This window comes from Macrobrachium nipponense, chromosome 7, assembly GCF_015104395.2.
Source record: "Macrobrachium nipponense isolate FS-2020 chromosome 7, ASM1510439v2, whole genome shotgun sequence".
Classification (NCBI taxonomy): Eukaryota; Metazoa; Arthropoda; class Malacostraca; order Decapoda; family Palaemonidae; genus Macrobrachium; species Macrobrachium nipponense.
The window spans coordinates 53,304,080-53,329,210 of record NC_061109.1 but is presented as its reverse complement, the minus strand read 5'-3'; the positions used below and the strand labels follow the sequence as shown (position 1 = coordinate 53,329,210).

The window sequence follows — 25,131 nt, the reverse complement described above, 5'->3', positions numbered from 1 at the left end:
AGTCTGCGGGGAAGACTCGCCCTGCTACCGTGTCGATCAGCATACCCAGGTACTTCATCCTCTGCTTGGGTTCGAGATCGGACTTCTCGAAGTTCACCACGATCCCCAGATCGCGGCAAAACTCCAGTAGTCGATCCCTGTCCTGCAGCAACTGCAAGCGGGAGCTTGCCAGGACTAACCAATCGTCGAGACACCTAATAAGACGTATCCCTGACGAGTGGGCCCAAGCAGACACCAGAGTGAACACTCGCGTGAACACCTGAGGGGCGGTTGAGAGACTGAAGCAAAGTGCCCTGAATTGGTACACCGTCTCGTCGAGGATGAAGCGGAGGTACTTTCTGGAGGATTGATGGATGGGTATCTGGAAATATGCATCCTTCAAATCCACTGAAAGCATGAAATCGTTCTCCCTAATGGAGTCCATCACGGAACGTGCCGTCTCCATCTTCAACCGAGTCTGGTGAACAAATCGGTTCAAAGAAGAGAGATCTATCACCGGGCGCCAGCCCCCCGTAGACTTCTCCACCAGGAAAAGGCGACTGTAGAAGCCCAGTGATTGATCCGTGACGATCTCCGCAGCTCGTTTGTTCAGCATGGTCTTGATCTCCTGTCGAAGAGCTACGTCCTTTGATGATTCCGGGACATATGTTTGCAGATGGACCGGGTTGGAGGTGAGAGGTGGCCGAGATTCGAAGGGTAGTAGATATCACTCCCGGAGGACGTCTACTATCCAAGTCTCGGCACCGTAGTGTTGCCATGTTGCCCAATGACTCGCCAGGCACCCCCCACCTTCTGGCAGCAGGCGAGGGGGAACGCCATCCCTAGCGTTTCCCACCTTTCTTCGACTTCTTCCCTGCCCCCCCTTGTGAGGAGGCCTGATGACGACCTCCTCTTGCAGAAGTAGAAGCCAGAGTCTTTCCTCGGGGCTTTGACGGGGCAACCGTCTTAGCAGTTCGAGGCTGCCCAGAAGCCTTCGAAACTGCCTGGTGTACCAGGCGGTCACTGTCATCAGTGCGCCGCCTTTCCACCGCAGCGTCCACCATCTCTCCTGGGAAGAGACAGGAGGAACTCCGTACAGGTCCGTTCCTTAGTCCAAGTGCCGCCTCTCGCCCAGCCGCCCTGGATACTCGGGTAAGGACTGCGTCCCTACGGCGAAGTACCAGGTTGGCCCACAGGTTTGCCGTCTGATGGGCGAGGAAGGAGATGGTCCTTCCCCCAGACTGACAAAGTCTCCTGAAAGCCACGTCATCCTCAAGAGGAGTATCCCCCGAGTTTGCTGCGACTTTAGACACTGTGAGGGACCACAGGTCTAACCAGGAGACGGCCTGGAAAGCCGCCATAGCGGTGGATTCCAGGCCCAGTGCCTCTTGCTGCGAGAACCAGAGGTTCTCCGACAGGAGCTGCTGCAGAGACACACCCGGAGTTAGCCTGGCTAACTCTGGGTTCAGCTGTTTGGGCGGCATTGGATCCTCAGATGGCACGTAAAAACGCCGCTGTCGCAGTAGAGGAGGAGGAAGTAGCTTGTTGTCCTGTCCGGAGACGAGAGACTCGACTTGGTGTAAAACAGAGTCGGCAAGCTCAGATCGCGGCAGACCCACCGACGGTCAGGGTTCCTTCTTAGGACCCCAAAACGACTTGAGCCGGGACGTGGGCTCGGATGGTGGGAGCAGCGATCCTTCCCCGAGATCATTGTGCTGACGAATCAGCGCAATAACCTTGGCCAAAGTTTCCTCTGAAATTCTCGGGAGTGGACTGGCATCTTGTGGAGTAGGACCGTCAAGTCCCTCGAAAAAGAGCAGCTCCCGAGATCCTCCTCCTTCAAGAGGGGGAACGGCGGCAGACCCCTCTAGGTCTCCTCCTGTTACTTGTGCGTACGAAGTGGTCGATCCTAAGACCATGCCTGGCACGTACAGCGTCGTGACGGGATCGTGTGGGGCGCGACGATCACTCCTCTTTGTCTCGCCCTTCCCGGTGTAACCTGAGGAAGTTGAAGGCACAGGAGAGGCAGACCTGACGCTGCCCCCTCGCTCACTGGCAGAACCAGTATGCTTGGAGGGCTGCAGGCGATCTCCAACCCACGGTGGGGATCGAGCTGCAGGCCTGGTCGTGCCGTTCCCCTGGGGAGAACAGCTGGACCGAGAACAGCGGCCCCAATCTCGAGCGTCAAGAGGAACTGCTGCTGGTCGCCCTACCCGTCCGGTCTCTGTGGGAGCGGCGGTCAGGTGACCTGCAGAGACCACTGTCGCGGTGAGAGCAGTGTGTGTCCTCACGGCGCGTCGAACCACTGGCGCCAGCGATCGGGGGGACCTCTTCCCAGCCTCCCCCCGTGGCCGGTCTGGGACCGTCACGTCAACCCGGGTTGGTCGCTACGAGAGCGAGAGCTGGCCTGGTGAGAATCGCCTGAGCGGCTCTCACCAGCCTTCCACTTCGTGCAGTAAACCTGGCGACGAACGAGCTGTGGCGTCTGGTTCTTGGCTGCACGGCCACCGGTAGGTGACTGTAAACTCGGTACCTCTCGCAAACGAGAGGCCGAGATGGAACCTGGTGTAGCGGCAGAACCCCTAGCACCAGGCGAGGAAGTACCGGTGTTAGCCGGTACCCCTATGGTCCCCGTCTTCTTCCTTGCAGAAGGAGAGACGGGCCCCGCTCCCGAAGGAGTAGGAGGACCAACAGAAGGACCCCCCGTCCCACCGGAGTGGGACGGGCCCTGAGAAGTTCCCGAAGGAGCCTTCTTAGGAGGGGAGGAGGCAGCCTTCTTCTTCCGCGGATGGGTAGCCTTGGAAGTAGAAGGGGAAGAGGCGGCTGCAGACGACGAAGAAGACAATGAAGACGACGACGACACCTTCCTCCTCTTCCTCTTCTTCTTTGTCAGCTTCCTCAGGACAGACGTGAGGTCAGCCATCCAGGGCGGAGCCGGGGCTGCTGTTGCCGAAGCAACAGGGCCCGGACGCACCTGTCCGGACAGACCAACGTCTGGGGCAGCAACACCGTGAGCAGGGATGACGTCAGCAGGTACGGACACAGCGGGAACAGCAGGAACGGCAGGAACAGCCAGCACAGCATCTGACACAGGTACGGCAGGCATGACAGGCAGCACAGGTAACACAGGAGGTGGGGCAACAGCCAGCGACAACCTGGGTACCGGCGGCAGGTCCAGGGGCGAGCTTTTAGGGCAGCGGAAGTCCAGTCAAGGCAGCACGGCAAACCCGGGCGGCGGCGGCACGCCGCTCTTCGGTATGGCGATCGGCCCCTGCACAGCGGCTGTAGGAGAGACAGACACCACGTGCGGCGAATAAACCAGGTGAGGAGGGGCGGCGTACCCTTGAGTAGACAGGGTGGTAGTTGTCGTGGTCACCGTTCTATGGGTGACCGCACCAGACCCCGCCAGATGATGAAGCAGCCCCTGGACACTCGGCACGCCCTGCAGTCCCAAAGACGCCCACACCTGACCAAGGTCATCCCTCACGGCAAAAGCACCTGTGGAAGCAAGAGTCGGGTAAGTAGGGGGGGGGGGGGGGAGCCCCACCCCGAACACAGCTGTACGTCGGGGTACCGAGCGCCCTCCTCTACACTCGACGGATCAGGCGAAGAGAAGGACCTGGATAAACCCCCCCCCCCCCCCCCAAAGGGAAGGTGCCATACGCGGGAGCTGAGCAGGGGGCAAGAAAGAAGACGAAGTGTCTGTTACCAAGGGAGTCGCCAGAGAGCTTTCCGACGACTCATTGGCAGGCCTTCGCTTCTTCCTGCCCTCGTACAAGCCCCACTGCACCTCCGACCAATTAACACATACAACACAAGGCTCGGTGCGAGAGCACTCCCACCCTCGACACAGAGAACAAAGGACATGGGGATCGATCTCGGGAAAACTTCTAAATTTCCCACATTTACGTCCCTCCACCCCAGGGCACAGTCGCCGGGTAATGGAAGGGGACGGAGATTCCTTCGATCCTTGGTCCATTATTCACTTGTTAATAACAATAAATGTATATGAAAAAATGAAAAGAGTACTTACAGTCCACTTTTACACACACACAAACAGTAAGAGATAATACAAATATCCAGAAAGCACACGACGATGAAGCGGGCAGAGAGCGATGAAGAGCACATCTACACACCAGCAAGCCGAAAGCAAAAGTGGATTCTTTGCCTTCCAGTCGCGCTGTGCGCGCACTGTCGGACATTCAGTTAACTACCGAACTCCCTTGTTCGAAAGTTACGACCATCCAGCTGCCGCTAGTTACCTTCCTATTGTAAAAGGACCGAAAGGTTTGTATCTCGTGTCGGAACAAAATCCTGTTTTGGCATTGTAATAATAATATGAAGCGTGTTAGGTTGCTAGTTCGTGAACTTTGAACAAAATCCTATGCAATCAAGTCGTATCACTTAAGAGCACAACTGTACGTAACAAACAAGGTGAAGCTAGCAACAGGTACAGCAATGTGGTGAAGCATTGATCACCATTATTTACTAATAAAAATCACCCCATACGAGTACCAATCTTCATGCATATTACAATAATAGAAAATGATGTTCCTTCACACCTACTTGAAAATGTAGGTTCAAGCTGCTGCCAATTCAATGGTCCACCATAAGATATTCTTCTAATTATATTCAGGAAGGAATGTCTTGGAACATTCGAATGTTCAAGAAGTAGGGAAATTATACACGATGGGTTTGTACAACAAACAAAGTTAAATGGACATAAAGAAGAGGAAGTTTCTTTCTCTGAAATAAGCCACAAGCACCATTATAGTATTATTATTAAAAAAAGAATGTTACGTTTTGGACATTACCCGTAGAGAGTAAACAAAGTTTGAACAGTATATAAAAATCATAAAGGAATAAACATTCATAACATTCAATACACTAAACAAATAAATATCTAAATAATTGTCATGGCTTCATTTTCTACTCATGTTAAAAAATTTGCTCTTTTATTATGATACATAAAAATGATTTTAACTTGAATGAGATGATGTAAGATGATGTACTTATGGTACGTATACACATGAATCGATATGAATATCAAATGCTGAGATTCCATCAAACATCTGAAAGGAAGGACGGATGAGAATTTCCCAAAGAACAGAAGAAATTGTCCTCTGCACATATGTGCTAATTCAAGTGTCTTGACACAAAATTTTCTGTGAAATATGAAATGAAAGTTTTCTCATCTTCAATACGGAGGATTATATCTTCAATAAGGAGGATTATATCTGTGCTTCCTTGCCCCATATCTTGAAACATAGAGATCAACATTGAATCGTTTTCTGTACCCCTCATAACCAACGTAGCGAACTTTGCCATATATTGGTCGTTCTGGAAACTGACGATCATGAACACCACATATACACCACATATACCACCACAGAAATACCTGCCAAGAAAATACCTTCATTAATAATTTATAATGCAATTTATCTGAACACAATTTACCCATAAAACTAAGCAGTTTTTGTTACAAAATTTTAGTGAATTTGCACTAAACACAAAATTCCTTTAATTTTACTTTTGCACTGTGACCAGGTTATGGGAAGATAAACTATGAACTCAAGAGATGCTGAAAATAGCAAAGCATTGGTAAATGACAGGCAAGACCCACTATTCCGTGCAGGGAGCCATCTTCAACTCTCAAATTATCTCTTTACTCTTCATATACTTTCATACAAGGTGATGCGCTATCAGTGCAGTTTCAGCTTTCATCTTATTGTGTCTTTTGTTACCTTCAAGTTTCCACTGTGATATCTGATGACCTATTCTGGGGAATTTTTAACAGTGGTATCTAACAGGAATCCTCAATTTGCTGTGCACTTCAATGTTTCTCATATATCAGATATTTTACTAATCCTTAGCTGCTTTCATTTGTATGACTATGTTACTCTGCTACGTTAATTTTACCTTCCTGAACAGATCACCATGCTTTTATCTTTATTGAGTTTTTATATGTACTTTTGTCTAAATTCTGTCCTTTTACAATTGCTACAATTTCCTCAGTTAGACAAGAACAACTGAATAAAACTTTTACCATACAATAAAATACTTTTTTTATACAAACCCATTAACCATAGCCTTGCTCCATGCATAGACACTCTTAGCTGCAACAGCTTGCTAACTCCTGAAAGAAGAAGACCCCATTATGCATGCCCAGATCAAGCTCTGTCATCCCTCAAAGCCTCATGTTCCAAGCTAGCATGAACCATGTAAAGTATGAGAAGGTGAGAAGGGTAAAAAGTCATGATTATTTGGTTTGCATGAAAATGTGATTTATCCGGTAAAATCAGTGATTAACCATTACAAACCCAATAACCACCCAACAATAATAAATAGCCTGAATTTGGGAGGCAAGAACAAAAAAGACAGGAGCATCAATATTAAAAAAACTATGAGAGCAGAAGTCTAATCACCTCTTGATAGGTATGGTTGAAGCCAAGCATTGTGTGACAAAATTTTATCACAATGATATATTGTATATATTCGAAGCTTCCATAATGAAGTTGGGCTTAAACTTCCAAATGCAAGGCACCCACCAGTCATAAGGCATAAAGACAGCTGTTGCACATCTTCAATGTGTGCCAGAGACAAGAGGGATGAGGATCATGATTAATGGCAATGAAAAGCCAACATCCTTAAAGGATAGGATAGGATAAAAGATTGTTTTAACCAGATCTCTGATCCTTAAAAAGGCTCTTCTCAGGCTGGTTCCCATGAATTAACCTGAGAGAAAAAAAATAGGCTTTATTAAAAAAAATGATATTGTTATGATACAATAAAGTTTGTTCATACTTACCTGGCAGATATATATATAGCTGTATTTTCTGAAGTCCGACAGAAATTCAAAAACTTCCGGCACACACAGTGGTCGGCCAGGTGGTTAGTACCCATTCCCGCCGCTGGGAGGCGGGTATCAGGAACCATTCCCATTTTCTATTCATAATTTTTATTTCCACTGTCCCCTGAGGGGAGGTGGGTGGGTTACTTAATTATATATCACTGCCAGGTAAGTATGAACAACTTTCTTTATTGTATCATAACAATACTCATTTTGTTCATGAAAACTTACCTGTCAGATATATATATAGCTGAATCCCACCGTTGGAGGTGGGAAGGGACAGAATAGAAGGAATTTTGATTTTGGGAAACAAATGCATGCAGGATGATTTACATCTTGGTTCCAACCTGTTAGCATTGCTGGCTTCGTGGTTATTGCCACGTAAGTCTGCTTGTGCTACAGAGTTGCCAGCGAGGTAGAGACCTATATAGCTGGTGCACTCCAGATGATCTGTCAACAGGGGCGAGACCACGACGTGACTAGACCATATTGACCATACCATGAGGGCTAAGAAGTAAAATAAATATATATATAAAAATATATATCACCACCTGACCAACCTAGCCAAAGTTAAGGTGTGTTAACTAAGGCTTAAGAGTTAAGAAGTCACCGTTGTCGGCGACTCAACTACTAAATTAAGAGCTCTTCCTAAACCATTTTCTACAGGATAGGATGAGTGGTACTACTTGCCCCCAAGATTGTGTCTGCAGACACGTATGGCCCTAGCGAGCAGCAGATCTCATATGCCATCTTCACATCTCGCAGGGAGTGTGAATTGAACACAGAGTTGCTTCGCTAAAACATGGTACTCAGGATGTTGCTGAGTGCCATGCTCTGTTGAAATGCTTCCGAGGCCGCGCCCTCACCTCGTGAGCATTCAAATCAAAAGATTTCAAAATCTTTGTGCCAACACAATGAAGGAGCTTTTTTGAAAGAACTCCTTAACAATAAAGCCAGGGTGTTCTTCGATATGGGCAAGTCTGGTCTTTTCGGAACACTGCAGATTGTCCGTACGACTTCGACTTTCTTGAGTTTTATGTAGATAAAAAACTTGAGACCTGACAGGGCACAGGACTCTCTCTGGCTCCTGCCCAATAACTTGGCCATCCTTGATTCCAAGCTCCTGGCCCAAGAACAAGACGGGTTTCCATTCTTAGGCCACAACGAAGGCTTAGAGAACGCACCGCCTTGTGTTCTCTAATGCCAAAAAACTTCTGACGATGGCTGAAAACCTCACTAACCCTCTTTGTCGTATCTAGGGTGGTTAGAAAAAGGCCTTCCTGATCACGTGCAAGAAGTTAACAGGTAGGAGATGTTCGAATGCTTTGACATCAAGAACTTCAGACTATGTCTAAGTTCCATATTGAAAAGCTTCGATCTGGACATGCAAAGTCAGTCAGTCTGTACTAAAGTCAGGTGACCGACCAGTTGACCAGTCAGACGCATCAAGGACAGCAAGGCTGTACCCTGAAGACCATAAGGCACTATTCTTCGCTGAAGGATGAGTGTCTGGACTGCTGGGCGATTCAAGCTAAGCAAACCTTGGGGTATGAACGCAACCCAACGTCGTAGCGAATCAACTCCTGAGCCACTCCTGACTCGAGCTTTCTGGTGCCAGGAGAAACAGGAGCGAGGAGCAAAAAGGCGATTCAGTCCCGAAGGACGATGCCTGACAGTCCAAACCTGGTCTCATGTTAAACGATCATCGGGGGTGGTGTGTAAACGCAACCGGACTTCGTCAACAAGAAACTCAGGGCTACTATGTGTCTCCTGATCTCGCACGAGTGTCTGACTCCGAGAAAACAGGTGAGACAAAAAGTAGATGGTGAGCGAGTTTCGAGATTCCACAGAACTCAAAGATTTGTGAAGGGCTTTGTTGTTTGACAGAAGCAAATCTCTGAGCCCAAAGGCCGTCAACAACATATTTGCGTATTCTTTAATAGTTGTGACTGCCAGCTTATCCCATTCTTCAAACGGAAAGGGAAGACGGCAATACTTATGCTGTCAACATCTCGATAGTCTGAACGTAGTCAGACTCAGAGCGGAGAGGTTATAGGTACCTTTCGTGTTAAAGTAGACCGACTCTCTCGGAAAAGGTCCTTGGAAGGACGTGACCTCTGTGAATCTAGGATCTTGAAGGCCAACATGGGGCGATTAGCGTCATTGTCGCTCCCCTGTGATGGTATAAATCATCTTATTACATTTCCTAAGCGTTTGAAAAAGGGGAAAAGAGACTAAACATCCATCCCTGTTCAATATCATAGCGAAGAGATGTATGAAAGGACGTCCCTAAAGTCTCCATAACTCTCAACATACTTCTAAAGAAAGATTCCACTCGGAAGTCAGTAGTTGCTGCCGTCGATCGAGACGATTCGTACGGACTTTTGCAATCCTGTAACGAACCTCTAGAGGATCGTACATTCTACGCCTGTTGTTTATAATAGGCTCTTTCTCGTAAACCCGAACAGGGACCGAGAGAAGATACTTCTAAGATATGAGAGAGCTGTGGAAGATCAGAGTTGATATGGACCACTGGTTCCAAAAAAAACCCTCGTTTCCAGGACTGGAGGGACGACAGAATTGCTTCCACTTCTTTCAGATTATGATCCAGGACATCTGAAAACCCTCTCCAGATGTCCGGCACCTTCTTTCTATCACCTCAAGTGATACTTAACGCACCGAGAGATGTTCAGAATCATTCCTAGATCTTTAATAAAAATTTCAGTTTCCCGGTAGGAAAAAAACTGTAGAGGTCTGAATTGCAGTCTATTCAGGGAAACAAACTTCTTTAGGAAGGAAATGGTCCCCAGCAAGCTCATCCATTCCCTCACACAGTATGTTTACTTCCCTAAAAAGGCTGCGCTTTGCCTAAGCAGGAGAGCATATAATAGTGAAATGTTGCGGTAGACTCGTAGTCCTATACCGTGCGCGGTAACAAGCACCGAAAGGAGTAAGAGATATCTCTGAGAACATAGTAAGGCAAAACGAATGCAATGTTTATTCATTCATGTAAGAAATCCCCTCAATCTTAGGCTAAAGTCCGTGATTGTAGGGCAGAGATACAGTTAGTCAGTCAATCCCGCAGGAGAGAGAGAGAGACGTAACTGCCAGCACAGAGATACGGTTAGTCAGTCAATCCCGCAGGAGAGAGAGACGTAACCTAGCACGCATGACAGCGAACGAGCTGGTACTGCCTCGTTTGGACTGGCGGAGAGGACAGTGACAGCAGCAGCTTACGATCGTCGTCTCTTAACTTTATGCCTGGGTTGCCAGCTACCCTATTCTACGAAGAAATAGGTCCGTAATTTTTAGCATAAAGAGACTCTCAAGCTGGTATATTTAAGCGAAACAGAAAAGGCGCTAAATATATAGATCGTTTGTGTCGTCATAACACTACCATACAACGGTAAAAGATAAATCGGAAACTCTGGAAGGCTGCAGGGAGTAACGATTAAATGTCCTTAAATTAATAGACAATAGACCTCTCGGTTGCCATCCGAAGAGGTAACTACAGCAAGCGTATATGACCAACCAGTAGTAAAATAACGCAAGGCAAAATATGATATTATATTGCAATAAGTTTTTTCATACTTACCTGGCAGACATATATACTATAGCTGAATTCGGAAAATACATCTACATACATATCTGACAGCAAGTTTCATAAACAAAACTCAAGAGAATTGAAGCGGACAGCTCAAGCTTCTTATGTTATTGGACATAATCGTCATTGACGTAGTCTACAAGTCTATTTCTTGTACGAGTCTGCGAATGATGAATGAGAGCTCTTCCGAATCTTGTCAATAAGAGCTTATCCGCTTACGCAATATAAAGTTAATGAGAAGTTGTCAATGAGAAACTAACCCATTTACGGGACAAAGAGATAATTTGTCAATGAGGGGATACCCACTTACTTGACAAAACGATAGTATATTGTCAATGGGGGAAATTCACTGAATTGACAAAACGTAATCCAGGAATGTCGAGCATTTTATTTTCGATTCCCGTCTCTTCAAACGAGGAAGGGGCAAGGGGCAAGAATCCTGTTAAGAGACGTCTTACGACAGGTAGAACGACGATGTTCAATTCGGCAGCGTAGTCCCGACTAGGAACTAACAAAATCTATCATCTGAAAAGCCCTTTCAGATGGGCTAAAAAGCTTGCAAAATTATCCATGGGAAGAGGAAGAAACTCTCCAACCAGCTTCCTCTACGTATCAAAATTTATGGCAGTATGGCAAAGGAAGTCCTGTCTTGCGCTTTCCTCCTTTTGATGAGTGCCTTTGCAAGAATCCTACTGAACGTTGCCGAGAGTCCTGACGTGCAGGACGTCGAGCTTTTTACATAAACCCATAGCTGCCTTACCGCAAAGTCTTGACTGCGGTAAGAGCAAAAGAGATCTTTCCTTGAGCTTTCCATAACTCCATCCAATCCTGGACTTTACGAAAAGCAATATTACTGACAGAGACCTCTATAATTCACGAAACCCGTGGTCTTGCTGGGTTTCGAAAACGAAGTTTGCTGCCTTTTCACTTTAAGCTTCCTCCGAAGCACTGCTTACTTCACATCTTCGCAGGCGATGTAGAAGGGATCACCGAAGTTAGGTAAAAAATCTTTAGGCCCAAATCAGCTTGAAGACTTCAACAGAAACGTTCAGCCAGGCGCGCTCGGCGTCCACTGGCTAGCAGCGAGCACGCTCGGCGTCCACTGGCGAGCAGCGAGCACTCTCGGCGCGCCGCTCGCGCTCGGTATCCACTGGCGTGCCCGCTCGGCCTCGGCGTTCTACTGGTGCGCGCTTGGCGTGCACCCGCGAGCGCCTGGCGTACCATCCGCTTGAACGGCCGTCCAAGCCGAGCGTCAAAAAAAAAAAGCGTGCAGAAAAGCGTGGCACGCTCCTGACAGGTGTCAATGCAAGCGAAACTGCCTTCAGGGAAGAGCATTAGACATCTCGGAGAGAAAACCGACTGCACGAAGCAGTCTCAGGTGAAGGGTTGATCGTGTGAGAATACGCGGGGCGAGGGAACGCCTTCTTATTCTCACAGCAACAAAGCTAGGACGTCCGCGCTCAAAAGCGTCCTGCTAATATGACTTGCTTTCCCTTTTGTTTCCGTGGTTTTGGTGGTGAAAGGACGTACACGGAGGTTCAGGGCGACGTTCGCCCTTTCCTACTTCTCACTGCCAACGCACTGACGAGAGAAGCAGATGAGACGTAGGCCGTGAAAACGTTCCTCTTCTATAAAGCTTCTATTTAGAGGGCGCGAGTCCTTCCGAAAGCTCCAAACCCTGCGCAGGGAGGACGCTTCGGAGGACGAGAAGCAATCCTTCAGGATTCGTGCACGCACTTTGGCAGCCTGGGAGTAACTTCAGGTCTGCCGAAGGCACGTCAGATTGGTGGGAGTTCCTCGTAACCCTCCTTCGGCTTTCGACATGCTCTCTCCCTGTTCCTGGGAGTCAAGCAGAGGTCCCGGCCTAGAGGCGAAAATAACGGTACCGATCTGACGCACCCTCCACTACACAAGGGGCACTGTCACTGCACTTAGCCCCTTCACTTTTGCTCTCCAAAGCCAGCACTTTCGATTCTAAGTTACGAATCGATAGAGTATCAGAGAAAGGTCAATGCCCTCTACAGAAACTGTTTAGGGCCCGAAGGCAACATTACAGGGTTAGGAGTAAACAACTACAGAAGTAGCACTCTTTACCACAATGATAGGAGAGCGAGCACCTTAGATTCCAAGATACAGATGGAATCTATAACGTAAAGGGCATTACCTCATGAGACATATTTATAGCCCGTAGGCCATACTACAGGGTTAGGCAAAATAAAGTCTACAGGTAGGTTAGCCTACCCTGACTTTGTTTACTGATTAATTGCGTACATACGAATCATACGTCTTCCTTACGGAATTAGACAAAGTCTCACACTCCTTACATGACAAATCTCAACAAAGAAGCAAGACACATAGCCCTCGTGCATATCGAGTGCGGAACTACCGAAGCTTTCGGTAGCCACACCCTATCTTAGCAGACAACACCCTCTGAAACTAGCCTAACTAGATTCAGATATACAAAAATGAATCATATTCAAAACAATTTAAGATAGCGTATGCCTAGCCACAAATCCAAGTCAATAAATCAAAAGACAATTAGGATATTTAGCGGCCATGAAGTTTCCAAAATCCTAAGACGGAGGTACTGAAAACAGGTGTTTCCAGCACCGGCGACAGAAAAATTATGAATAGAAAATGGGAATGGTTCCTGATACCCGCCTCCCAGCGGCGGGAATGGGTACTAACCACCTGGCCGACCACTGTGTGTGCCGGAAGTTTTTGAATTTCTGTCGGACTTCAGAAAATACAGCTATATATATATCTGACAGGTAAGTTTCATGAACAAAACGATTTTACTTAGGAACATGATAATTTTGTTAAGTGAGAAATCCCTGCCTTCAGCAAGAATCCCTGACATTGTTGGATCCTGAAAATAAAAATGTGCCTCTGCTGAATCCAATTTGGGCATTCAACGAATAAGTGCTGGACAGTCATGGGAACTTGGCATCAATTACATCTCAGTGAAGAAAATGGGTTGCAAAACGGGGCATGTAATTCCAAAGACATTACGTAAACCATTCCTGGGATGCAAAGTTAGGAACTCCAAGAAAACAAGTCTCTAATATGGACTCTTACAGGCTAAGAATGCTGAAGATGCATTGTTACTGCCATCTTAGACTTTGTAAATAATGTAGACCTATTTTCTTTGAATAACCTCTGTGCACTGTTACCTACAATGACATTTTCCTAAAGTAGGTACAGGCAGTCCCCGGGTTACGACAGTCTCGGCTTACGACGTTCCGAGGTTACGACGCTTTTCAATTATATTCATCAGCCATTATTTCCAGGGTTACGACGCATGTTCCAGGGTTACGACGCCTACAACGCTCATCTGGCAGATGAAATATGACACCAAAAATGCAAAATAATCAATATTTGAAGGTTTTTTTGATGAAAAATGCCATAAGAATGCAGTTTACATAGTTTTCAATGCACCCAAAGCATTAAAATTAAGGTTTTCTTAGGATTTTTGACGATGTTCCGGCTTACGACGATTTTCGGCTTACGACGCGTCTCAAGAACGGAACCTGGGGACTGCCTGTACTTCATTATAAGTGAGTGAATCACACATATACCGTACGTAAAGTTCGTAGTATTCTGATGAGATAAAATGAAAATATCGAACGGAATCTGTTGGCTTTTATTTACACAATAAACATGCCTTCAGCGCCATCTACTAACAAAAAAAATAACTAAATTTTGTTCACAAACGATACGTTTTTAAGTGATATTTCCACTTGAAAACTGTATAATGTAAAATAACCTTATTCACATATAAATAGAGTATCTTGAGATTCATTTGCGCTAGCTAGAAGCAAGAAAGTCGCTCTGATTTGAGTTCAACACAGCAAATACAAACAAATAGTAATATGAAAATACATATAATATTATTGGATGCAGTGAAGTAAAACACAACTTTTTAAAAGATCCATGGAAAAGATGCGTACCCATTATGTTTGTATTTTATGATATGATATTAATATATGATTATTACATACTCGAATTTTATATCTCATGTAAGATGCGACCCCCTTAAAATCAGCTCCTAAATCAGGGCTTCAAAAGTCGCATGATATGCGAGTATATACGGTATATACTTTAGCATGGTGGCTGTAGTGTGTGTATGACAATCTCCGAGTTCCATTTGCATAAAGCACCAAACAGATGCTTGAGCTTCATCTGTGTATGCACTGTCACTTCTGTCTAGCATGTACAATAGTAGCATAGTGCACTTATTTTGTCTATACCTGGAGTAGTGCTGCATAATCCATGCTCAATGACTCACCAATATAATTAAAGTGTTTGATATGTGCATGAGATACATTCATCCCTCCTTGCACAGCGAGCAGCACACCACACCTGTCTATTTTGAAACAAGCATTGTATGTAGCAAGCCAAAGAACATCTCACTGTTGATAGCATGAGTCATCACACCTGAAGTCTTGCCACTAATAGGTGGCTCATAGCCCACAATGAATTATATTTGTATGTGAGAAGTGCAGCATGCTATGGAATGGTCTCTCCTTGAAATGACAAATTTTCTAAGACAATTTGTATTTTCCATAGCTACAAACCTGAAGTCTTAACAATAGGATAATTTTCTAGTGCCTAGCTGGATCCGGTTAAACAATTGGAGATTAAAAAGCAAGGAATCTGTGAGATCTGGCAACGCGTGCGTATATCAGATGAAAACTGATCAAACTACGCGCACCCACACTATCGCGTTTAGTCTTTTTTAACCGCCTGGGTGAGAGTTGCGGTTGCTTACTCTCGGCCATTTACCTGGTTGTTTGCCCATTTTCACTATTTTGCTTGGCTGTGTATGTGCTTGTGTTATTATGGCTTCCTCTGCGTCGTCTCGATCTCACCAATGTATGTGCCCAGGAACTCAAGGTTTCCCGTGCTCTCATTTCCTGGCTTCTTCGGCTACTCCACATGCAGTAGGTGTCGTGCAAATGTTTGCACTATAACGAATCCCTGCCAGAAATGTCATGCGTGGCCTAAATCACAGTGGACGTTATTTTATAGTAAGAGGGAGCATTGTAGAGTTTTGACTCTTCCTTTGTGGGAAGGGTTTTCATCACCTCGCCCAGATGCTTCGTCTTCTTGCACAGTCACAACCCATGATGCTAGAATTTATCTGCCTGTGTCTCCTCCCTTTTCTTCCATCTTTTCGTCGTTGGAAGTATCGGGAGGCCTTCAGACTGATTTAATGTGTAATGTCGTCCCCTCTTCCTTGGGGATTAATTGCTTCCTGGGAGGGAGGAGGCTATTTCATCAATTTCTTCTGTTTCAAGTTCGGAGGCGTCCAAAATGGCGTCACTCTGGGCGTTCGCTTGGGCTACGGGGTTCACCCTCCTTGGAGGGTTTGCTGACGCATTTCAATGATGCTCACCTCCCCCCTCAGGCCTCCCCAGCTCTACCTCCTCCCCCTGGCCTTGTCTACATTGGTGCTCACAGTCGGCCATTTTGTAGTGCACTTCCCGAGTATCATCGTATCGCTCCGCCAGTGAGGCCTGCCGCTAGCTCACGTCGAGGGAGGCCGTGATGTCTTTCTCAGCAACATTGGTGATGTCACTCGCAGTTCCATCAGTGACGTCACTCCCAGTTTCCTCAGTATCATCTCTTCCTACTACATCAGCGTCGTCGGTTGGGGCTGCTGCGCTGCCTCGCTCCTCTGTGTTGTCATCATTTGCTCCCATGATTTCATCGCTGCCATCCAGGATGTATCCTCTCCCATATGTGTCGTCTGCATCCTCTCTTGCGGATACGTCCGAGGCTTTATGTCAGGCGGTTCTTAAGAGATTGGACTCTGGTTTGTTTGTTTGTATGTGCTTTTACGTTGCATGGAACCAGTGATTATTCAGCAACGGGACCAACGGCTTTACGTGACTTCCAAACCACGTCGAGAGTGAACTTGTATCACCAGAAATACACATCTCTCACTCCTCAATGGAATGGCCGAGAATCGAACCTGCGACCACCGAGGTGGGCCGCTAATACCATACCAACCACGCCCCCGAGGCGCTGGACTCTGTTTTGGAGCAAATGTGTTGCATTGCCTCCCCTGTCCCCTGCCCAGAGGGTATGTAAGGAAGGAGTGCTGTCTTCCTCCCCTCCATCACCCCTATCTCCGCCGCGTCAGCGAATCGATCGTTGTAAGGTTATGACTTTGCTATTTCTTCGTCAACGAGTGAAGAGCGGCACATTTGTGTGCCTGAGTGTTATTGTTTTGTCCCCTGTGCAATCTGCTGTGGCTGCGTCGTCCTCTTCTTTGGGACACTAGCATGTTGCAACCTCGCACATACGTGCGCATGTTGGTGATTTATCCGATTCTTCTGGGTGCCTATTCATCGTTGTTAGGATCTTAAGGCGCCTGTGAAAATATAGAAAGTTGTAAATGCAAAAGTGGTGGAGCTGGGGTGTTCACCTTCCCCCTCCCGTTGAGGCTGTTTGGGGTTCGAGTCCGAGGAATTCTCGTTCTGCATGAAGAGTTCGAAATACTTCTCCATCGCACGCATGTGTCTGCTCCACCCAGACATGTACGTGAGTCATCTATTGCGTGTTCATAGCACAGTGTTTCTATTGTTGTGAATATAAAACATGGAGCTTGGTAAACACTGTCCCTCTGAAAGTTAGTATAACTGACTACATGATTTCTCAATGTACATCAGCACAAACTCCTCCTTATTCTAAGAATTGGATCACTAAGTGACTGATGTGTGTAAGGCAGTCAACACCCTTCTTTAATTTGGGGTTTTGTTTGTTTGTTTGTTTGTTTGTATGGTGCTTTTACGATGCATGGAACCAGTGGTTATTCAGCAACGGGACCAACAGCTTTACGTGACTTCCGAACCACATCGAGAGTGAACTTGTATCACCAGAAATACACATCTCTCACTCCTCAATGGAATGGCTGAGAATCGAACCCGCGACCACCGAGGTGGTACGCCAACACCATACCAACCACACCAGAAGGATTTCCTTCTCTATATCAGGAACCTTCATTGTCTTTACTTTGAAGACATCTATTCACATGAAAGCATTCTTAAGAAGGTCTAGTTATAAGATTTATGCACATGAAATGACTTAACTTACCACCAGAGGCGCTGCCCACAAAAATACCTGCCCAAATGAGGTTTCTTCTTTCTTTTTTGATTTGGGAGAACTGCTGACCACAGGGTTAGATGAGTAAACTGATGGGGTTGGGTTTAATAAACTCAATTTACAGAGCAACAATGTGTAAGAATACAGCAGTTGGATAAATTTCCTTAACTCTTGACTGGAGGCATTCAAATCCCTAGCCAAGACAGGAGCATCTTCAGAGGTCTGAAGAGCCATTTTGTTTTCCATAGTCATACTTTTGCATATATGTGACCACTAGTATTTAATGTAATTCTGCTGTTCTTTCATGAGAGAAATTTAGATACCTAAAACCATTAACATACTTTTTTATATAAAAAAAATTAAACATACAAGTTTGATGACATATAAATTTGTAATTTTAATAGCTTCATGAAAAATTTAAATGAGTCTTACTTTCTGGATGTCTCTTCATTTCATCAAAAATAACATCTGACAAATTTTAAGACCACTTTGTATTAAATTGCATTTGACATTGCTCCCACTAGTATTTACCACGATCCTGGTATTATCAATAAATATAAATGTTTGTTCTGCTGATGCCAAACAAAATACTGCATTAATACAATGTTGTATGAGTTTTTTTCTTTTAACAAGCTGATTTTGATGACTAAAGAACATCTAAACTTTCATGATAGGTTTTCTCAGATGTACCTGAAGGTGAGTGAGGGGAATTTGGTAAACATCATATTTTCCTTCAGCAACAGGGTAGCTATGTAGTTTGTTAAAAGTGTGATTGTATACTTTGGGAAAATAATTTACCTTGAGAATTTGCATTTAGTTCCTTTGTGAATAGAAACCGTTTTGTATGTTGGAGCCAATTAGACATGGGCTCCAACCTGTCTCTGATGTATCCAAGAACAGGAACAACTACTTCTCTATTTCATGGAACAAGAAGAGTTGGAGGATGACCACTGCTACATTAGGATGGATGGATTATGGAATTTAGGGCATAGCCCAAGCGCTGGGACCTATAAGATCATTCAGCGCTGAAATGAAAGTATGGCTAGATGGAAAAATGAGAAATGAAATGAAAATGATAAAATGATGACAATCCTCCACTTGAACAGGACTGTACATCAGCAAAGGCCATTTTACTCTCCCCCCAGCATTCCAATCCTCCAAAGTTATGAAAGATCGTTTTGGCCATGCTACCATTAGGCATCACTGCAGAGAACAAATGTGGTTAGTACACCATGTGGCACGTTTCTCCAAAGATCACAGATAATCGCTGTTTGTTCCTGTCAAGAAAGGAACTGCCCTTATACCTTCCAAAGTCAGAGCATCAGCTGATCCAAGAGATGGACTCTCACCACTACCAAGTCCATCAATATGACCATGTATTTCATCCATTGTTTGGGTAGGAGATTGGACTTCTAGTTTATCACAAACTCCAGATTGTGACAAAATGAGAGCAGTCAATTCTAATTCAGGAGCAATTGCACCTCAGAGGATGCCAGGATGCAGTTTGGTATGGTAGAGTATTTCTGTCAGTGTAAGGGACAATATCTTTCAGGTATGAAATAAAAACAAAATAAATGCTATATTGTAAAAATTGCAGGAGGCATTATAATTTAGAAACTGAAAAAATTTCACATTGTACAGGAAAGTCAAATCTTGATGACACTTGGGATATCCCTTTTACTAAAATGTTCACTGGATGACAGGAAGGGAATAATTTGCTTCTTACTCAATATTTAAAGTAAACATGCTCTACTACAGCATTCTGTTGTTGGCTGTTGTGAGTCAGGGCTCAACACATTTGGTTAGCTTTATTTCAATCTGTGGGGTACTAGCTCAATTGATTCAGTATATTTTAGTCAGTGCAGTAGTTACAGTTTTGAAATCATTGTTATAGTTCTTAACAAAAGAACAAAATTAAAATTAATTGTAATATGCTGCAATACTATTTCAACGAAAGCTAGAAAACTGAGTTTTGGTCATTTTTCAGCTCTGTGGGGCCAGTCAGATAAATAAATGGATGGTTGACAGACAGGCGTACAAAAATATAAAAGGATGATGATGATGATTGTTGAACTGTTACTTGTCAACCTTCACTCTATCTTCATATTTTCTACATTATTGAAAAATTAGGCTTACTTACAATACATATAGGGTTTTCTCTAAAAATAGAAAATGACACTCTAATCTAGCTACCTTGTCTTCCATTAGAAAATGCATGGTAGCACACAAAGTATACAAAACAATTTTATCTAAATCAGTCATTTCAAAGTAAATATAATAATCTATGCTTCTCTAAGGTATGTTTGCCCTTGTGTCTAAAAAATGTAATCTCAAATTAATAAAATAGTTCCTACAGACTATGAATTTGGAGGAATAATAAAACAATTTACAATAAAGATCACAGCCACTTACCTGTATAGCCATTTGGATCACGCCCATCTAAGCTGTATTTGTCATTTAAATATATTGCAGTGGCTAAACCCTCTTCAGGACTGGCTGACCACTCAAGAATCTTCTTTGCCCAGTAGATACGCACATAACCATGCATCTTGCCATGCTTCATGAGTTCAATCTAAAATTTTAAACATTCAAACATGAAATTTTCTCCTAACATTCCATAATAATAACACTAGTTTGAAAAAATAATTATATAATATAATATGGATAAGACCACACTTTTTCATCACATAAGTTTTACTATGCTACAGTAATACTAAAATATCATCTTATATATAGACACAATGGAATTTCCATAACAGATTACGTATTTCTAAGCTAAAGTAATATTGAAGTAAGATCTTACATATTTCAACCTTAGACAAAATGGAATTACCATAACACATTAAAAAAGTAAAAGTACAACTTTTACAATATTACTGATACTAGTCTAAATCAGCAACCATAAGACTCCTAATAAAACACACAGTCCTTCAATCATCAATTTTACCTTATCTGGAATGTGGCATTATCCTGAGGGTCACTAGCATATGTAAAAAATATAAACCCATAAAAATGTTAAAAACTGAGCCCAAATACTCAGTAGATGGAAAGAGACGATGGTAACACTGCTTTTGTTAATGTATGTTAACTTCATCAAACCTGGAGTAAAACAATGGTAATACATAAATATCTATGGGAAAAGAGATCAGCCTCTCATCAGCTAGGAGCATTTCCAGTGCCTTGTGGAGTTTTCCATGGGTGACACATCATGTCAATATATACTTGTAAAACTTTACAGGTTTGGAGGCTTTGCTTTTTAAGTTCTGGATAACGGATTCTCTGTGCATGACCATATGTTGCATTAGACAGGAGGAGTACCATGCAAGGTAATGTTTTGTCTTTACACAAGCACATGCTTAATTTCTGAATTTCTTGTGCGGAGTCAACATTTTTCATTTTGCAATACAACATGGAAAATATCACACTTACTTGTCCAGCATTCCATAGTTCATCATGAGTTCTACCTTCGTGGAATAGCTCTCTTGAATATATGTAGCGCCTCTTGTCTAACCTATGATTATACAAAAAAAGAACACTATGTACATCAATATCCATGACACCTACTATCTGGAGCCTATTTATAGTATCTGCTATTTTATAATCTGACAGCAAAAAACATGTTGCTCAATGCTCAACATACAAACCAATATTTCACAGCAACTACAATGCAAATCTTGGAGCCTGTCACATTAAGCGTAGTAGTTAATGTGGCATAGTACTACTCACCCTTCTCTGATATCCCATATATACACTACAATTCAAAGGCAAGGCAGCACACCTAACACAATCTATATGCCACCAGAAGGTTTAGAAGCAAATGCAGCAAAAGGATTACATCATTTTTCTTTTTCATTCATTTGACAAGGTCTTAAAATAATTGGACTGAAATGTATGAGATGAAGATCTTCACAGAAAAACTGAAATTACACTTCCATGTTAAAGAATAATTTTTGATAAGTGTTAGCACTGACCGTCCTCAAAGAGTTATGTAATTTTATGGTCCCAGGAATACTATATCACAAGGTTCATACTCAAATATAAACAAACATCAGATACTCAACCTTATAGTTTACTTCTATCTAGTGTTCTTCCCTTACAAAGTCTTCTATACATCACTGCATTTTCTAAATCAACACATTTTCATATATTTTCCAGGTATTCTCAAGACATCTTCCATTATGATTCTTGCTATGTATCCTTATAACTTTGCATTTAGGGCATAAAAACACTTATTCTATCTATTCAATCATTTTTCTTACAATCCCTTAAAGACAAGTATATCTAACCCTTATATATCCCTCAATCACACAGTTGTATGTCTAATAGAGCATCACTCTTGCAAACTCAGCAGAGCAACTCTCAACATTAAGTCCTGAATGCCTTTTCATTTTTTGCATTTTTGCTCCCTTTCTTACACCCTCAACTGTCTCATTAACATTCATTATAGATTAAAATGGTCACATTAATTCCTCCTTTACCTTCTCCTATCATTTAACAATAAATGAACATGGAAAGTAGGGAGAAAAGATACTTATAAGTTTACAAAGTACTAATGCAAAACAGCATTTTGTGTAGAAATAAACTGTATGCAGTGGCTGATTTACTTGACTTATAATTTCATTTGGGGCTGAAGAACAATATTTTTTTAAGGTCCATAAATTTCAGAAAACTCTAATTGTTTGAACCAAAACTTTTGTGAACAATAGTTCTAATTATTTGAACAAAAATATTTTGTGGACAATAGTAATAGTAATAAGATAATTCCTTTTTACAAACCTATGATACTCAAGAGTGTTCCTTGCCCATGGAAAAGCTCCATCAAGATTGTCATAATTCTTTTGATAATAACAAAAGTTGTCAGCCAATTCCGTCTCACTACCATCTGTTCAATAAAGGCATCTACTCCTTCCTTGATTTGGTCACACCCGGTACCTGCGAGCCTCCAAGGCAGTACGCTGTGTTGAAACCTGACCTGAAGAAAAATGTAGTACTGTAGTACCTATAGCAACCTGAACACCTGAAGAGTTACTCTTTACTAAATTATATTACTGTACAATATATTACTAAATCTCAAGGAACCTACAATTCCTCAACATAAAGAATAATTAAGGGATTTTGACGTAAGGAAAAATCTATTTCTGGGCGATTGGCTCGTGTCGCCAGCGAAATATCCTTTAATCTATTATTTCTAGGGTAAATGTACTAACACATACCAGAGAATAAATAAAATAAAGAAAAAGGTCAGTATAACTGACTCGCTCACCCTCCAGGCGGAGGGTGTCGGTATGCAACACTAGGCGAGTGAGAACCCACTACCACGAGCCAAATGCCAATAGAAATCTCCCACTACAAAATCCCTCCAAGAGGGGAGCCGACCCACAGAGTGAGCAGCTCGTACTACTACTACTCCATCCCATGCTGCCGACTGCTGCGCCTCTGGTGGCCATCCTGAAGTTAGCAGACAATCTTGGGCGAAGGGATGGGTAGGGTGGGATTTCGCTGGCGACACGAGCCAATCGCCCAGAATTGCTAAAAGATACATATACACAGGGGTATAAAAATAGAAATATGCTTAAATTACCTTAAATCTAATCATGTTGTAAACATAAGGTAATTACATATGTACAGGTAAAATTATTTACATGTATCAATGTATCTGTGAACAGCATGTATCAAAAGTATAATAGCAATTAATAAAAACAATCAACAATAATAATATATAAAGGAATGGTATATGACTTAATATACAAAACCCGTAATCATTATAATATGATGTATCCCCTAGCATAAAAAATAAGGGGAAAACATCCATGAGATCAATGTGTATAATCATTTGTGAGTGTCCCTAACCAGACAATAAGGGGCACCACTACACTATCACAAAAGCAGCTAAGACACAAGGTGAATGCAAATGAACCAGGTAGGAATAGACGAACTTTTGGGTGAGGCAGGTAGAAAGGAGGTGACTGAATCTTTATACTACAAACTAGTTAGAGTCAGGGGAAAACTATGTTACCCGCTGCTACTGCTGGGAATTTCAGAGCTTCCAAGGACTTAAGGTAGTGACGTTTGAAACACTGTCGGCGATTTCCATCCAGTATACTTTTTCAACTCATCGAAGTTCATATGTTGGAAATAATTAATTGAGGTGGCTACTGCCCTGACATCATGTGCTTTCGGGAAAGAGTCAGGATTGGCTTGCTTAATAAAGTACAGGATTTGTTGCCTGATGCCTTTAATGGATAAAGTTCCACCTTTTCCTCCTAAAGATGGGGACCCGACGAAGATAGGAGGTCCTAGACAGAAAGGCTCGTAAGGTTGTAACTGGGCAAAGAGATAAATCTTGTGGAAGGGTGGGTAGTACCTTCCAAGGTTCCCACCTCATCAAAGGATCTTCATTCTTTGCTAAAAAGCTACGTTCCGGAGAAAGTAGGACTTCTCCTGTGGGAAGGGGAAACTGAATATGATCCGGGTCTCTGGATAGAGCCGACAGTTCTGAAATTCTTGCTCCTGAAGCTAAGCTTATAAGAATAGGGTTTTGCTTAAGAGCATTATAAACGAGCATGTGTCATTATATCGGTTTCGGAAGCCAGTTTTAGAACATCGTTTAAGAAACATGAAAACTGACGTAGGCCTTACAGAAGGCCTAAGCCTAGCACATGCCTTAGGAATAGACGAGAAGTAGGAATCCGTCAAGTCTATGTTAAATCCAAATTGAAATATCTTTTCAAAGCTGACTGTTTGTCGTAATCGTGCTAGCTGCTAAACCTTTTTTCAAATAAGGATCTGAAAAAGGATATAGCTGAATTAACTGTCATGATTCTAATATCCGAATCTCTCAGGAAGGTGCTAACTTTTGACAGCAGCATCATACTGCCTCAAAGTCGAATCCCTTTTATCGGATTCCAAGAATAGAATATTCTGAGGGTCAATATTCGCATCTCTCTTTGCCGCAAACTTCATGAAATCCATAAAGTTAGGGTTTTGAGAATCCCTGAGGAAGCGAACACAGTCTTCATTTGTACTGACTGGGAGAGCTTGGGACTGGGGATCTGAAGAGGACGAAGGCCCAGCTCCAAAATTAGAGAATACCAGTGCTCTTCGGCCAGTCTGGGGCTACTTGAGCCATTGACCCTTTGAAAGTCCTGAGTTTGTTCCAAATACTTTCATGAGGAGATTCACTGGAGGGAAGACGTAAATCTTCTCCCAGTGTTCCAGTCTAGAGCCCAGGGCGTTCCGTGGCATAGGCCAGAGGGTCCAGGTTGGGGGCTACATAAACACGGTAGTTTTGTGGTTCGCTTGTGATGCGAAGAGGTCCACCTGTAGCCCTGGGCGGACTCTTTGAAGGATCCATTGGAACGAACTGTTGTCCAGTGACCATTCCGACTCTAGGGGTACTGATCGGGATAGTGCGTCTGCTATCGACGTTTCTTACTCCAGCTATGTGAGTGGAGGAAAGATGCCAACTGAACTTGTCTGCCAGGGAGAAGATGGCTATCATGACGTGACTTTAGATGACGTGACTTGGAGCCTCCTGTGTTTATACAATGTACTACCACTGCGCTGTCCAGGACTAGCTTTATGTGGG

The 25,131-nt window shown here is 43.7% G+C and overlaps 1 protein-coding gene and 1 pseudogene across 1 annotated transcript in view; both read right to left on the bottom strand.

Moving 5' to 3' along the window:
* Window positions 1-25,131, bottom strand: part of LOC135217275 (deoxyribodipyrimidine photo-lyase-like) — a 282,698-nt gene that overhangs the window by 128,503 nt on the left and 129,064 nt on the right.
* Window positions 19,857-25,131, bottom strand: part of LOC135217212 (deoxyribodipyrimidine photo-lyase-like) — an 88,018-nt pseudogene continuing 82,743 nt past the window's right edge.